This window comes from Cervus canadensis, chromosome 8 (genome assembly GCF_019320065.1).
Source record: "Cervus canadensis isolate Bull #8, Minnesota chromosome 8, ASM1932006v1, whole genome shotgun sequence".
In the NCBI taxonomy this organism is placed as follows: domain Eukaryota; kingdom Metazoa; phylum Chordata; class Mammalia; order Artiodactyla; family Cervidae; genus Cervus; species Cervus canadensis.
This window is the reverse complement of record NC_057393.1, coordinates 91,289,998-91,303,074: the sequence shown is the minus strand read 5'-3', so window position 1 is coordinate 91,303,074 and position 13,077 is coordinate 91,289,998. Positions and strand designations below refer to the sequence as shown.

Genomic DNA, 13,077 nt, shown 5'->3' with positions numbered 1-13,077 from the left:
TACACCCTCCATGAGCACCTTCTGCTCTGAGACCTGGGAGCCTGTGGGGCCATGGCTCCTTCTCAGGGTCCTTGACATGAGGGGCTGTGGTACAAATGCAGACAGACTGTCCTCGTAGGGTTCGAGGGACCCCACTCTGAACAGGACGTGGCCTGAGCTGCCACAAAAAACTCAACTGGAGAAAACACTGTGAACTGCCATAAAAAAGGCTTGAGAGGATATTTGATCAGTTAACATGGTGTTTAATAAACAAGGCAGAAAGAATCTCTCAAATACTAAGGGCTAAAGCCCAATTTCAATGTGTTTTCTCATAAAATCCTTCCTCAATGCATTGCCTGGTGCATCTTCGTTAGGATTTGACAACCGGGTCCCGTCTTTGAGGACTGAGCTGTGGTGTGATGTCTCCAGTGGGAGCATCGGAACCTTCTTGAGAATCAGATCAGCTCCTGGTGAGAAGGAGCCATGCTTGCCTCCCCCCCACCCCCACTCCCCCGCAAACTGTGCTTCCAAAGCGGTGAGGGAGGGAGCAGGCCCCGGAGTGCAGTGCAGGGCTACAGACCTATCTGATGCCCCAGGCACTGTCTGAGGCATGTTTTTTTTTTGTTTTTTTTTTTTTTCCATTTTAGCTTTTTATAGATCTATAATACATATCCAGCAAAATGTCAGATGGTGAGTATGCAGCTCAATGAATTTTCACATTCTGAATTCACTTGTATATTCCACAGCCTGATTAGCAAACAGCATCACCAGCAATCCAGAATCCCCTCAGAGATTCACTTTGGCCACTATAGCTCTGCAGGCACTCACTATCCTAAGTGTTCTTATTGAGATAAAATCGATATGACGTCAAATGAACCATTTGGAAGTGAGCGGTTCAGTGTCACTTCATGCATTCACAATGCTGCGCAACCATGCCCGCCTCTGTTTAGCTCCAAAACAGTGTCATCACCCCAAAATAAAGCCCCTCATCCAGGAAGCAGTTCCTCATCTGCAACCTACCTCACCTCAGCTCCTGGAAACCACCTCTCCGCTTTTTGTTCCCAGATTTATCTACTCTGGATATTTCGTACAAAAGGAGTCAGGCAGCATGTGACCTTTCGTGGTCGCCTCCTTTCCCTCAGTGTGAGGTTTGCAAGATCCACCCACTCTATAGCGTGTATCAGGGCTCCATCCTTTGTGTTGCTGAACTGTATGAATGGGCTACATTTCCTCATGCATTCATCTATTGATGAGTTATTATCACTTTCAGTCTATTATGAATAGTGTTGCTCCAAACATTCATGTACAAGTGTTTGTTTTAGTACCTGTTTTCAAATCTTTTGCGTATATATTAAGGAGTGGGATTTCTGAGCCATAAGGTAATCCTATATTTAACTTTTTGAGGAACTGCAAAACTGTCTTCCAAAGTGACTGCACCATTTGACATTCCCACCAGCAATGCCTGAGAATTCCAGCTTCTCCATATCCTTGCCAGTATTTTTTATATCTTTTTCACATCTGAGTGGGAACGAAGTGGCCTCTCATTGCAGTTCTGACCCACGGATCCAGAAAGACATTGAAAATCACGTGCTTATTACCCATTTGTTCATTTTTTCTTCTGTAGAAAACTCTATTTAAATCCTTTGCCTGTTTTTAATTAGGTTACTCACTTTTTACTGTTGAATTTTGGGAATTATTTCTCTTTTCTGGACACAAGTTTCTTATCAGATACATGATTTGCAAATATTTTCTTCCATTCTGTGGGTTGTCTTTTCACTTTCTTGACAGTATCCTATGAAAACAAAGGTTTTTAATTTTGAAGCTCTGTTTCAAGATGGTCACATAGTAGGACCCTGAACTTTTCTCCTACCATAGACACACAGTCTATAGCTACATATGGAATAATTTCCTCTGAAAAAAATAAAAGACCCCATAATTGTCTAAATAACTCCTAGTACATTGGATGAGTGAGAAAAAACTCACATCGAAGTGGGTACTAGAAGCTGAGACACAGTCTCACCATACACCCCACCCTCAGATGGAGACCCACATTCGGGAGGGAACTCCCATCCCAAAGCTGCTCCCTGAGAAGTGAAGGGTCTGAACCTCACATCTGGCACCCCTACTTTCAAGACTTGCACTTGGGAAATGAGCCCTTAAAACATCTAACTATGAAAGTCGCTGGAGCTGTCTATAAGATACATGAGGCTGTCATAATCAGAAATAGCTGTGAAGGGCAGCATGAACTTGCTCGCCCTCCCAGGGCCTGGCGCAAGGACAGTGGCTGAAAAGAGCCCAGACTTCCTGTGAAAGACGCTTGTTTAGCTTGAAGCATCGGACTGAGGGGCCGACCTCTAGCTTGACACCCTCTGGTGTTCAGAGGGTCCTCTCTGCAGGCCAGCAGGGGCCATCTTCCCTCTCTGCCTCACTCCATGCTGCCACTATTGAGCTTGTGCCCTCATCTGACACCCCAATTTTTGCAGCTGCCACCCAGGAGACACCTCTTGATTGCCTGGCTCTGCTGGCCAGTGGGCTGATGCTTGTGGGTCCCACAGGAATGTAACAAATGGAGAAAGGGTTTCAACAAACACAGCAAAGACAGCAGACCAAGGGCTGTCAGCTCATCTCCACGGCTAAAGCCTGAGGGGCAGGCTGCTAACAACATGTCTATGGACACTGTAATCCTTCCCAGAGGCCTGGAGGGCAGCACCGTCCTCACACTGTCCTCTGCCGTGTTCCAGAGGGCACGGACCTCCCAGAGAGGAGCTGTACACATCTGGTGCCCCAGTTTTCGCATCTGGTTCCCTGGTTTTCACATCTGGTGCCCTGGTTTCTGTGGTTGACCCCCAGGGATGCCCCTGGACGCCCTGGCTCCGGGGGCCAGTGGGCTTGTGTTTGTGGGTCTCAGGGGACTGGGACAAACAGAGGGACAGCTCTTGGCCCAGGGCAAGCTGCCACCAGGGCACAGAGCAGACCCTGCAGACTGTAACTAACCCCCTTCTTTCTTTGAAAGGGGCCTATTGACTGACCTTCAAGCTCTAGCCTAAAGAGCAGAGTTCTCATTAAACTTGTATCTAGGGGCTTCCCAGGCAGCTCTAGTGGTAAAAGAATCTGCCTACTAATTCAGGACACCCAAGAGAAGCAGTTTTGATCCCTGGGTTGGGAAGATGCCCCTGTAAGAGGAAATGGCAACCCACTCCAGTATTCTTGCCTGGAAAATTCCATGGACAGAGGAGGCTGGTGGGCTACAGTCCATAGGGTTGCAAAGAGTTGGATACCGCTGAGCACACACACGTTGTGGGGCTGAGTGCAATCCTCTCCAGAGACCAGGGAGGCTGGTGGGTGCCATCTTCAAGCTTGCTCTCTGCCCTGCTTCAGGTCATCGCTGTCTCCAAGAAAGGAAGTTGTGGCTTTTCTGTGCTATCCAGACAGGGTCCATATGGCATTGTTCTGGATTCCCAGCATAACTTAAAGGGAAACTTTCATGATACCTGGAACCCTTGATGTACTGCAAATGAAGGAGGAACATATCCTCAAATTCCTGCAGGAACCCACTTAGGTGGCACCAACATTAACTTCCAAATGGAACAGTACATCTACAAAAGGTAAAGTGATGGCATCATAGATCTGAAGGGAGCTTCAGAGGAGCTTCTGTTGGCAGCTTGTGCCACTACTATCACTAAAAACTCAGCTGACGTCAGCGTCACATCCTTCAGGAAGTTTACTGCGGCCACTGGAGCCACACCTATTGCTGGCCACTCACTCCGGGCGCCTTCCCTAACCAGATCCTGATGGCCTTCCAGGAGCAAAGAGGCCTCGTGGTTACCGGTTTCAGGGCTGACTGTCAGCCTCTGTGAGAGGCTCCACATTAACCTGCCTGTCATTGTTCTGCTCTGTGCCGTGTGGACACTGCTGTCCCATGCAACAACAAGGGAGCTCGCTCAGTGGGTCTGATGTGGGGGGTGCCCGCCTGGAAAGTTCTGCACATGCATGGCACAGTCCCCAGTGAACACCCACGGGAGGTCATGCCTGATCTCTGCTTCTGCAGAGATCCTGGAGAAACTGAACAGGAAGACCAGGCAACAGCTGAGAAGGCTGTGACCAAGGAGGGATTTCAGGGAACACGGACCACTCCAGCTCTGGGGCTCACTGCCGTCCACCCTGAGGTGGCAGACTGGTCTGACGGCAAGTTGGTGCCCTCGGAGCCTACTCAGCAGCTCCCCACTGGGGACCGGAGCGTCCCAGCCTGCCATCGAGGACTGGCCTGCGACTCCCAGTGCTCAGGACACTGGATGGGCAGCAGGGTCTTAAGCTCTTCTTCTACAAACTCGTAAAATGGAAACTGCTTTCAAATGAAAGAATAGAAGAGACTGTGTACATGTCTGTTGCCTAGCTCTTGTGTGTTCTGCCCAGAGGACACATTCCCTGCTAGCCTGGCTCTGGCAGCCAGTGGGGCTTGGGTTCACAGCTTCAACAGGATGGTAGCAAACAAAGACACAATTCTTCACTGGCTACTACCCCGGGCTTAGTGAAAAAGGAGCAGAGAAGAATGCCCATCTCTCAGCCTTCTCCAAAAGAAGTATATTTATATACTTTTGTGTGTGTGTGTGTGTGTGTGTGTGTGTGTGTGTGTATGGCTCCTTTTACTTGACATGATGTTATCAGGGTTTGTCCTTGTGGTGGTGGTATCACTATCTCACTGGTGTTTATGTCTGAACAGTGTTCCACTATATGCATGCACCGCATTTTGTTCTTCCATTCATCAGCTGACCTACGGATGAGGTTTTGAAGAATGAATGTAAGAGGTGACTAACGTGGGGAGTGGCATTCTAAGCAGAGGACAAGATGTGCTTTAAAAAATTGTTGTTTAGTCGCTCAGTCGTGTCTGACTCTTTACGACCCAATGGACTGTAGCCCACCAGACTCCTCTGTCCGTGGATTCTCCAGGCAAGTAGACTGGAGTGGGTTGCCATTTCCTTCTCCAGGGTATACTTTAAATGCTGTTGCCAAAGAGTCTGGCTTTCAATCAGCCTGCATCTAGATACTGACCAGGATCCTCCCCTTTGGGACACTGACAAGTCTTGGTACAGCCTCAGTTCCTGGGAGCCAACAAGAATAGACAGTCCGGACAATCACAAAGGTTTGAGACACAACCAAGAGCCAGGGCAGGATTGAACAATAAGGTTTGTCTCCTGCACAAGGTCACACCTTCAAGACTGAGAAAAGCGGCTGTTTTAACTAACACACAGAAACCAGCACAGAGGGTCATGGAAAATGGAGGAATATGTTCCAGATTAACAGAAAAGATAGAAACTCAGAAAAGGCCTTAGTGACACAGAGGTAAGTGATTTACCCAATAAGATTGCAAAATAATGGTTATAAAGATGCTCATCATGCTTAGGATATAAAGATGCTCATCATGCCATTTCCTCTTACAGGGGCATCTTCCCAACCCAGGGATCAAAACTGCTTCTCTTGGGTGTCCTGAAGAATGAATGAACAAAGGGAGAATTTCAACAGAGATGGAAAATATAAGAAAGCACTAAAAGAAATCACAGAACTAAAGAACACAGTAACTGTGCTGAAAAATAGAGAAGAAAGGATCAGCAAACTCTAATCCAGGGCAGTTGGAACCCACTTAATCAGAGCAGAAAAAAGAAAAAAGAATGAAAAAGGGTGAAGGTGGCATATGAGACAGTATCAAGTGGACCAGCATTCAGATTCTAGGGATCTCAGAGGAGAAATGAGAGAGAAAGGGGCAGAAGGTATCTTTGAAGAAATAATGGCTGAAAACTTCCATAACCTGGGAAAGGAAATCGGCATCCAGATCAAAGAAGCCAAGAGGGTTCCAAAGATAAGCCCAAAGAGACCCACACCAGATTACATTACAATTAAATTGTCAAGAGTTAAAGACAAGACAAGAAGAGGATCTTAAAAGAGTAAAGAGAAAAATAATTTATGTCCAAGGGAACCCAAATTAAGATTATCAGTAGATAATCTTATTATCAGTAGAAAATAACTTTGCAGAAACTTTACAGGTCAGAAGCCAGTGGCATCATATAATTATAGGGCTAAAAGACAAAAAATTGCAACCAAGAATACTCTCCACAACAAAGTTGTCCCTCAAAATTGAAGAGATTTCTAGACAAGGAAAATCTAAAGGAGATCATCACCACTAAACCTATATTATAAGAAATATTAACAAGACTTCTTTAAGTTGAAGCAAAATGCACTAACTAGTAACAGGAAAACATGAAAGTATAAATCTCACTGGTAAAGATATATATATATATATATATATATATATATATAGTAAAATTCAGAATAATCTAACATTGTAAATGTGGTGGATTAATCACTTACAAAGCTAGCAGGAAGGTTAAAAGATAAAAGTAGAAAAATAACTATAATTACAATGATTTGTTAAAGGATACATAAGATAAAAATATGTAAATTGTGACATCAAAAATATAAAACATGGTGGGAAAGTAAAAATATATCTATAGAATGAATTCAAGCCTAATTATTATCAACTTAAAGTATTATAAATATAAATTGTTTTATATAAGTCTCATGGTAATCATAAGGTAAAAAACCTATAGTAGATAAAAAAGATAAACAGAAAGGAATCTAAGCATACTGCTACTGAAAATCATCAAATCACAAATGAAGAGCAAGAAAAGGAACAAAGGAATTACAAAATATCCAGAAAACAAGTAACAAAATGGCAGCAAGTAAATGCCCATCAATAATTACTTTAAATGTTAAAGACTAAATCAAATTGAAGTGACTGAATGGAAAAACGGAGAAGGCAATGGCAACCCACTCTAGTACCCCTGCCTGGAGAATCCCAGGGATGGGGGAGCCTGGTGGGCTGCCGTCTATGGGGTCGCACAGAGTCGGACATGACTGAAGCGACTTAGCAGCAGCAGCAGAATGGAAAAAAAAAAATCTATATGCTTCCTGCAAGAGACTCACCTCAGATGTAAACACACAGAGAATGAACATGAAAAGATAGGAAAAGATATCCCATGCAAAAGGAAATCAAAAGAAACCTCGGTTATCTACATTTTTATCAGACAAAGTAGAGTTTAAGACAAAGACTCCAATAAGCAACAAACAAGGGGATTATATAATGATAAAGGGTTCAATCCAACAAGAGGACATAACATTTGCGAATATTTATACACCCAATATAGCAGCGCCTAAATACATAAAGCAAATGCTAACAGACCTAAGGGAGAAACAGATAGAAATGCAATGATGACGAGACTTTTAATATTCCAGTTTCATCAATGGCTATATCATCCAGACATAAAATCAATAAGGTAATATTGGCCTTAAACAACAGGTTAGACCAGATGAACTTTGTCGTTCAGTTGCTCGGCTGATACTCAACAGTGTCTGACTCTTGGCGACCCCATGGACTGCAGCACGCCAGGCTTTCCTGTCTTTCACCATTTCCCAGAGTTCACTCAAACTCATGTCCATTGAGTCGGTGGTGCCATCCAACCATCTTGTCCTCTGTCATCCCCTTCTCTTCCTGCCTTCAATCTTTCCCAGCATCAGGGTCTTTTCCAATAAGTCAGCTCTTTGCATCAGGTGGCCAAATTATTGGAGCTTCAGCTTCAGCATCAGCCCTTCCAATGAATATTCAGGACTGATTTCCTTTAGGATGGACTGCAGTCCAAGGGACTCTCAAGAGACTTCTCCAACATCACAGTTCAAAAGCATCAATCCTTTGATGCTCAGCCTTCTTTATGGTCCAACTCTCACATCCATACATGACAACTGGAAAAACCATAGCTTTGACTAGATGGACTTTGTCAGCAAAGTAATGTCTCTACTTTTTAATAATGTCTAGGTTTGGGACTTCCTTGATGGCCCAGTGGCTAAGACTCCATGCTCCCAATGCCGAGGGGCCCAGGTTCAATCCCTGTCAGGGAACTAGATCCCACATGCCACAACTAAAGATCCTATGAGCTGCAACTAAATAAGTATTAAATAAATATATAAAAAAAAATAATAATGTCTAGGTTTGTCATTGCTTTTCTTCCAAGGAGCAAGCATATTTTAATTTCATGCAGTTACCAACTGTAGTGATTTTGGAGTCCAAGAAAGTAAAATCTGTCACTCTATCCATTGTTTCCCATCTATTTGCCATGAAGTAATGGGACCAGATGCCATGATCTTAGTTTTTTGAATGTTGAGTTTTAAGCCAGCTTCTTCATTCTCTTCCTTCACTTTCATCAAAAGGCTTTTTAGTTCCTCCTTGCTTTCTGCCATAGGAGTTGTATCATGCGTTACAACTCCTGAGGTTATTGATATTTCTCCATACAATCTTGATTCCAGCCTGTGCTTCATCCAGCCTGGCATTTCGAATGATGTACTCTTCATATGTTAAATAATCAAGGTGACAATACTGTCACCTTGATTGTCGCCTTGATGTACTCTTTCTCAGTTTTGAAACAGTCAATTTTTCCATGTCTGGTTCCATACCCATGAACAGCATGAAAAGGCAAAAAGATAGGACACTGAAAGATGAACTCCCTAGGTCGGTAGGTGCCCAATATGCTACTGGAAAAGAGTGGAGAAATAGCTCCAGAAGGAATGAAGAGGCTGAGCCAAAGTGAAAACAATGCCCAGTTGTTGTGACTGGTGATGGAGGTAAAGTCTGATGCCATGAAGAACAATATTGCAAAGGAACCTGGAATGTTAGGTCCATGAATCAAGGTAAATTGGAAGTGGTCAAACAGGAGATGGCAAGAGTGAACATCAACATTTTACGCATCAGTGAACCAAAATGGACCAGAATGGTTGAATTTAATTCAGATGACCATTATATCTATTACTGTGGGCAAGAATCTCTTAGAAGAAATGGAGTAGCCCTCATAGTTAACAAAAGTGTCTGAAATGCAGTACTTGGGGGCAATCTCAAGAACGACAGAATGATCTATGTTCTTTTCCAAGGCAAACCATTCGCTATCACAGTAATCCAAGTCTGTGCCCCGACCACTAATGCCGAAGACAGACTTAGCAGACATTTATAAACTATTCCATCCAAAAGAAACAGATTACAGATTATTCTCAACTGCACATAGAACATTCTCCATAACAGATCATATTTTAGGCCATGAAACAAATCTTAATAGTTTAAGGAGACTGAAATCATATAAGCAAAAAAAAAAAAAAATCATATAAAGCATTTCTTTAGACCACAATGATATAAAACTACAATAATGGTATAAAGCTGTGTGTAAGTACAATTACATTAAGAAAAAGCTGAAAAATTCAAAATATGTGGAGAGTAAATACATGCTACTGAACAATCAATAGGTCAAGGAAGAAATTTAAATGTTCCATAAGACAAATGAAAATTTACAAGATGCAGCAAAAGCAGTTCTAAGAGGGAAGCTTATAGTGAAAATGCTTACATCAAGAAGCAAGAAAAATCTCAAACAAGCAATCCAATATTAAAATTCAAGTAAGTAGAAAAAAAAGGAAAAAATGAATTCCAAAGTTAGCAGAAGGAAGGAAAAAAAAGATCAGAGTAGAAATAAGTAAAATAGAGACTAAAAAGGAAATAGAAAATATCAAGGAAACTAACAGTTGTGTTTTTTTCTTTTTATGATCAAATGTGACAAATCTTTAGATCACAAAGAAAAAAAAATAAAATAAAATTAGAAAGGAAAGACACTACAACAGATCATAAAACACTACCTATGAACAATTACACACCAACAGGTTAGATAACTTAGAATAAATTGATAAATTCCTAGAAACAAACTACCAAGACTGAATCATGAAGTAAAAGAAAATCTAAACAGACTGATTACTAGTAAGAAGATTGAATCAGTAAACAAAACCTCCCAAAAAACAAAAGTTTAGTACCATATGGCTTCACTGATGAATTCTTCCAAATATTCAAAGAGGAATTAATACCAATCCTTCTCAAACTCTTCCAAAAAACAAAAGAGGAGAGAATTCTTCCAAACTCATTTTGTTAGGCCAGCATTACCCTGCTACCAAAACCAGACAAGGATACTACAAGAAAAGAAAACTATAGGCAAATATCCCTGATGCAAAAATCCTCAACTAAATATTAGGAAACCAAATCCAACAATGCATTTAAAAGACCAAAAACTGTTAATAAAGTAGAACTTATTCCAGAAAGGCAAGGATGGTTCAATATCCACAAGCCAACCAATGTAAAGACTAAAAACCATATGATCATCTGAATAGATGCAGAAAAAATTCATTTGATAAAATTCAGCATCTAGTTATGATTTAGAAAACAAATTTTCAACAATATGATATAGAGGGTGTGTACCTCAACATAGTAAAGACCATATATATGACATACCCACCGCTAACATCACACTTAATGAAGAGAAGCTGAAAGCATTTCCTTTAAGATCAGGAACACATATGGAGAGGGTAAACACATGCTAGGAGGCCCACTCTCTCTACTTTCATTCAACATATCGGGTTGGCCAAAAAATATTTGTTTGCATTTTTTTTGACCAACCCAATAGCCGTGCAAGTCCTAACCACAGTAATTAGACAAGAAAAGGAAACAGAAAGCATTCAAACCAAAAAGAAAGAAGCAGAACTGTCACTATTTGCAGATGACATGACACTACTTATAGAAAACTCAAGAGACTCCACCAAAAAGGAACAGAAAGGTTGGTCTATAAACAAATTCAGTAAGTTTCCAGGATATATTATCTCTATACATATGAAATAATAAGGAATATACATATATACTGGTCTTTGTCCCTAGTTTCCAGCACAGAGCTCCTAAAAACCCTCATAAATTCCTAAGTGATAAGGAATCATCTAGGATCATCTCTTATTGCAATAGTTCTCTTAGACTTCATCCCTGACACAGGGCTCCAAAACTGTAAATTCCTAAGTGGTAAGAGCCCCAGGAGCATGCTTTGTTCTACTGAGATGACTCTGGGTGGGCCCTTGCATGGGTCCTGTATGGGGGCTGGTAACCACAGAAAGATCAAACAATGATCAGAAGTTTGCAGCTTTCTGCCCTATTCTGTTTTCCAGAGAAGGCAGAGCTAGAAACAGAGTTAATAATCGATCATGTCTATGTGAGGAAGCTTCCATAAAATCCCAATATTATGAGGTTTGGAAAGCTTCCAGATTGGCAACACATCCACGATGGGAGAGTTATGCACCCTGACTTCATGAGGTCAGAAGCTCCTGCACTTAGGACTTTGAGCAGTTAATATCCAAAATATATAAAGAAGTCAGGATAGTCAATATCTTGTAATAACCTACAATGGAAAATAATTTCAGAAATAATATATGTGTCTATGTATGGTTGTATCACCTTGTTGTGTACCTAAAACGTTGTAAATCAACTATACTTCAATGAAATACATAAAAAAGAGAAAAAGAAGTCAGGGACTTCCCTGGTTGTCTGAGTGGCTAAGACTCTGCGCTTCCAGTGCACAGGGCCTGGGTTGAGACCTTGGTCGGGGAACTAGATCCCACATGCTGCAACCAAGAGTCTGCATGCTATAACTAAACATCCCCCATGTCAGGACTAAGACCTGAAGCAGCAAATAAATAAATATTTTTAAAAGAACTTGCAAAAATCAATAGTAAACAAAACAAACAATCCAGTTTGAAAGATGGGCAGAGGATCTGAATAGACATTTTTCCAAAGAAGACATGTAAGTACTTTAAAAGGCCAACAGGTACTTGAAAAGATGCTCAACATCACTGATCACCAGGAAAATGCAACTAAAACCACAATGAGATATCACCTCACACCTATTGGAATGGTTATTATCCAAAAGACAAGAAAGAGAACCCTCGTACACTGTTGAAGGGAATATAAATTTTTGCAGCTACCGTAGCAAATAGTATGGAGGTTCTACAAAAAATTAAAAATAGACTTTCCATATGATCCAGCAACTCCTATTCTGGGTATTTATCCAAAAGGAAACAAAAGCAGTCACTCAAAAAAGATATATGGACCCCCATGTGCACTGCAACATTATTTATAGTAGGTAGCATGAAAGCCACCTAAGAGTCCATCAACGCATAAAGAGAATGTGAATATTGTGAAATTACGGAATATTATTCAGCCATAAGAAAGACGTCAACATTGCCATTCATGACAACATAGATGATCTTTTGAGGGCATTGTGCTAAATGAAATAAGTCAGACAGAGAAACACAAATACTGTGTGACCTCACTTAAATGCGGAATCTAAAAAAAATTACAAAACAAAATTGGACTCATAGATACAGAGCACAGATTAGTGGTTGCCAGAGGCAGGGGGGTGAGGGGTGAAAGGTGAAATGGATGAAGGTAGTCAAACAGTACAAACTTCTAGTTGTAAAATAAATAAGTCGTGGTGATATAATGTACAGTTGGTCACTATAGTTAATAATGCTCTATTGTATGTTGGCTAAGAAAGTAGATCTTAAAAGGTCTTGTTACAAGAAAAAAAATTGTAAATATATGTAGTTCTATGTCCATTATATCTCAGTTAAAGAAAAAAGAAGATGCAGAACTTGGAAAAAAGCTTTTCACTTTGATGAAGTCCAATTTACCTATTTCTTTTGTGGCTCGTGCCTTTGGTGTCATCTCACCTATCCCATGGACACAAAGATCTATTGCCATGTTTCTTTTAAGATTTTTATAATTTTAGTTTTTGCATTTAGATTTATGTCTGATTTTGTGTTAATTTTGTGTCGGTGTAAGGTAGGGGTCCAACTTCATTCTCTTGCATGCAGTAGTCTTGCAATTTTGTTGAAAATCAATGGAGCATCCCTCAGTCAGAAAGGATACAGGATACAAGGTAATCCAGATTGAGTTATAGGCTCCAGGGTGAGGCAAGTGAGGCATCTGACAGCCACCTGGCTTTCGACCAAACACCTGCCTCACCAGCGCATTAGACAAAGAGCCCAGGGCAGTCCCTGCCATATCCCTCAGGGACGAAGAAGCAGCTATCAGTTGTGAACTGAGAATAGGTTTAAGATGCTATATGATGCGCAGGGCTGCTGTCTGAGCGCCATCATGAACGGCAGGGCATGGGGCGTGGGCTCTGCTGGTTTCCTCACGGCATG

General features: G+C 41.5%; 1 pseudogene across 1 annotated transcript; it reads left to right on the top strand.

Annotated features, from left to right (window-relative positions):
• The first annotated feature begins 3,184 nt into the window (after positions 1–3,184).
• Positions 3,185–4,290, top strand: LOC122446832 (annotated as a pseudogene). The gene has a single exon (XR_006270998.1). The product of XR_006270998.1 is annotated as a 40S ribosomal protein SA-like (transcript).
• Positions 4,291–13,077: the final 8,787 nt, after the last annotated feature.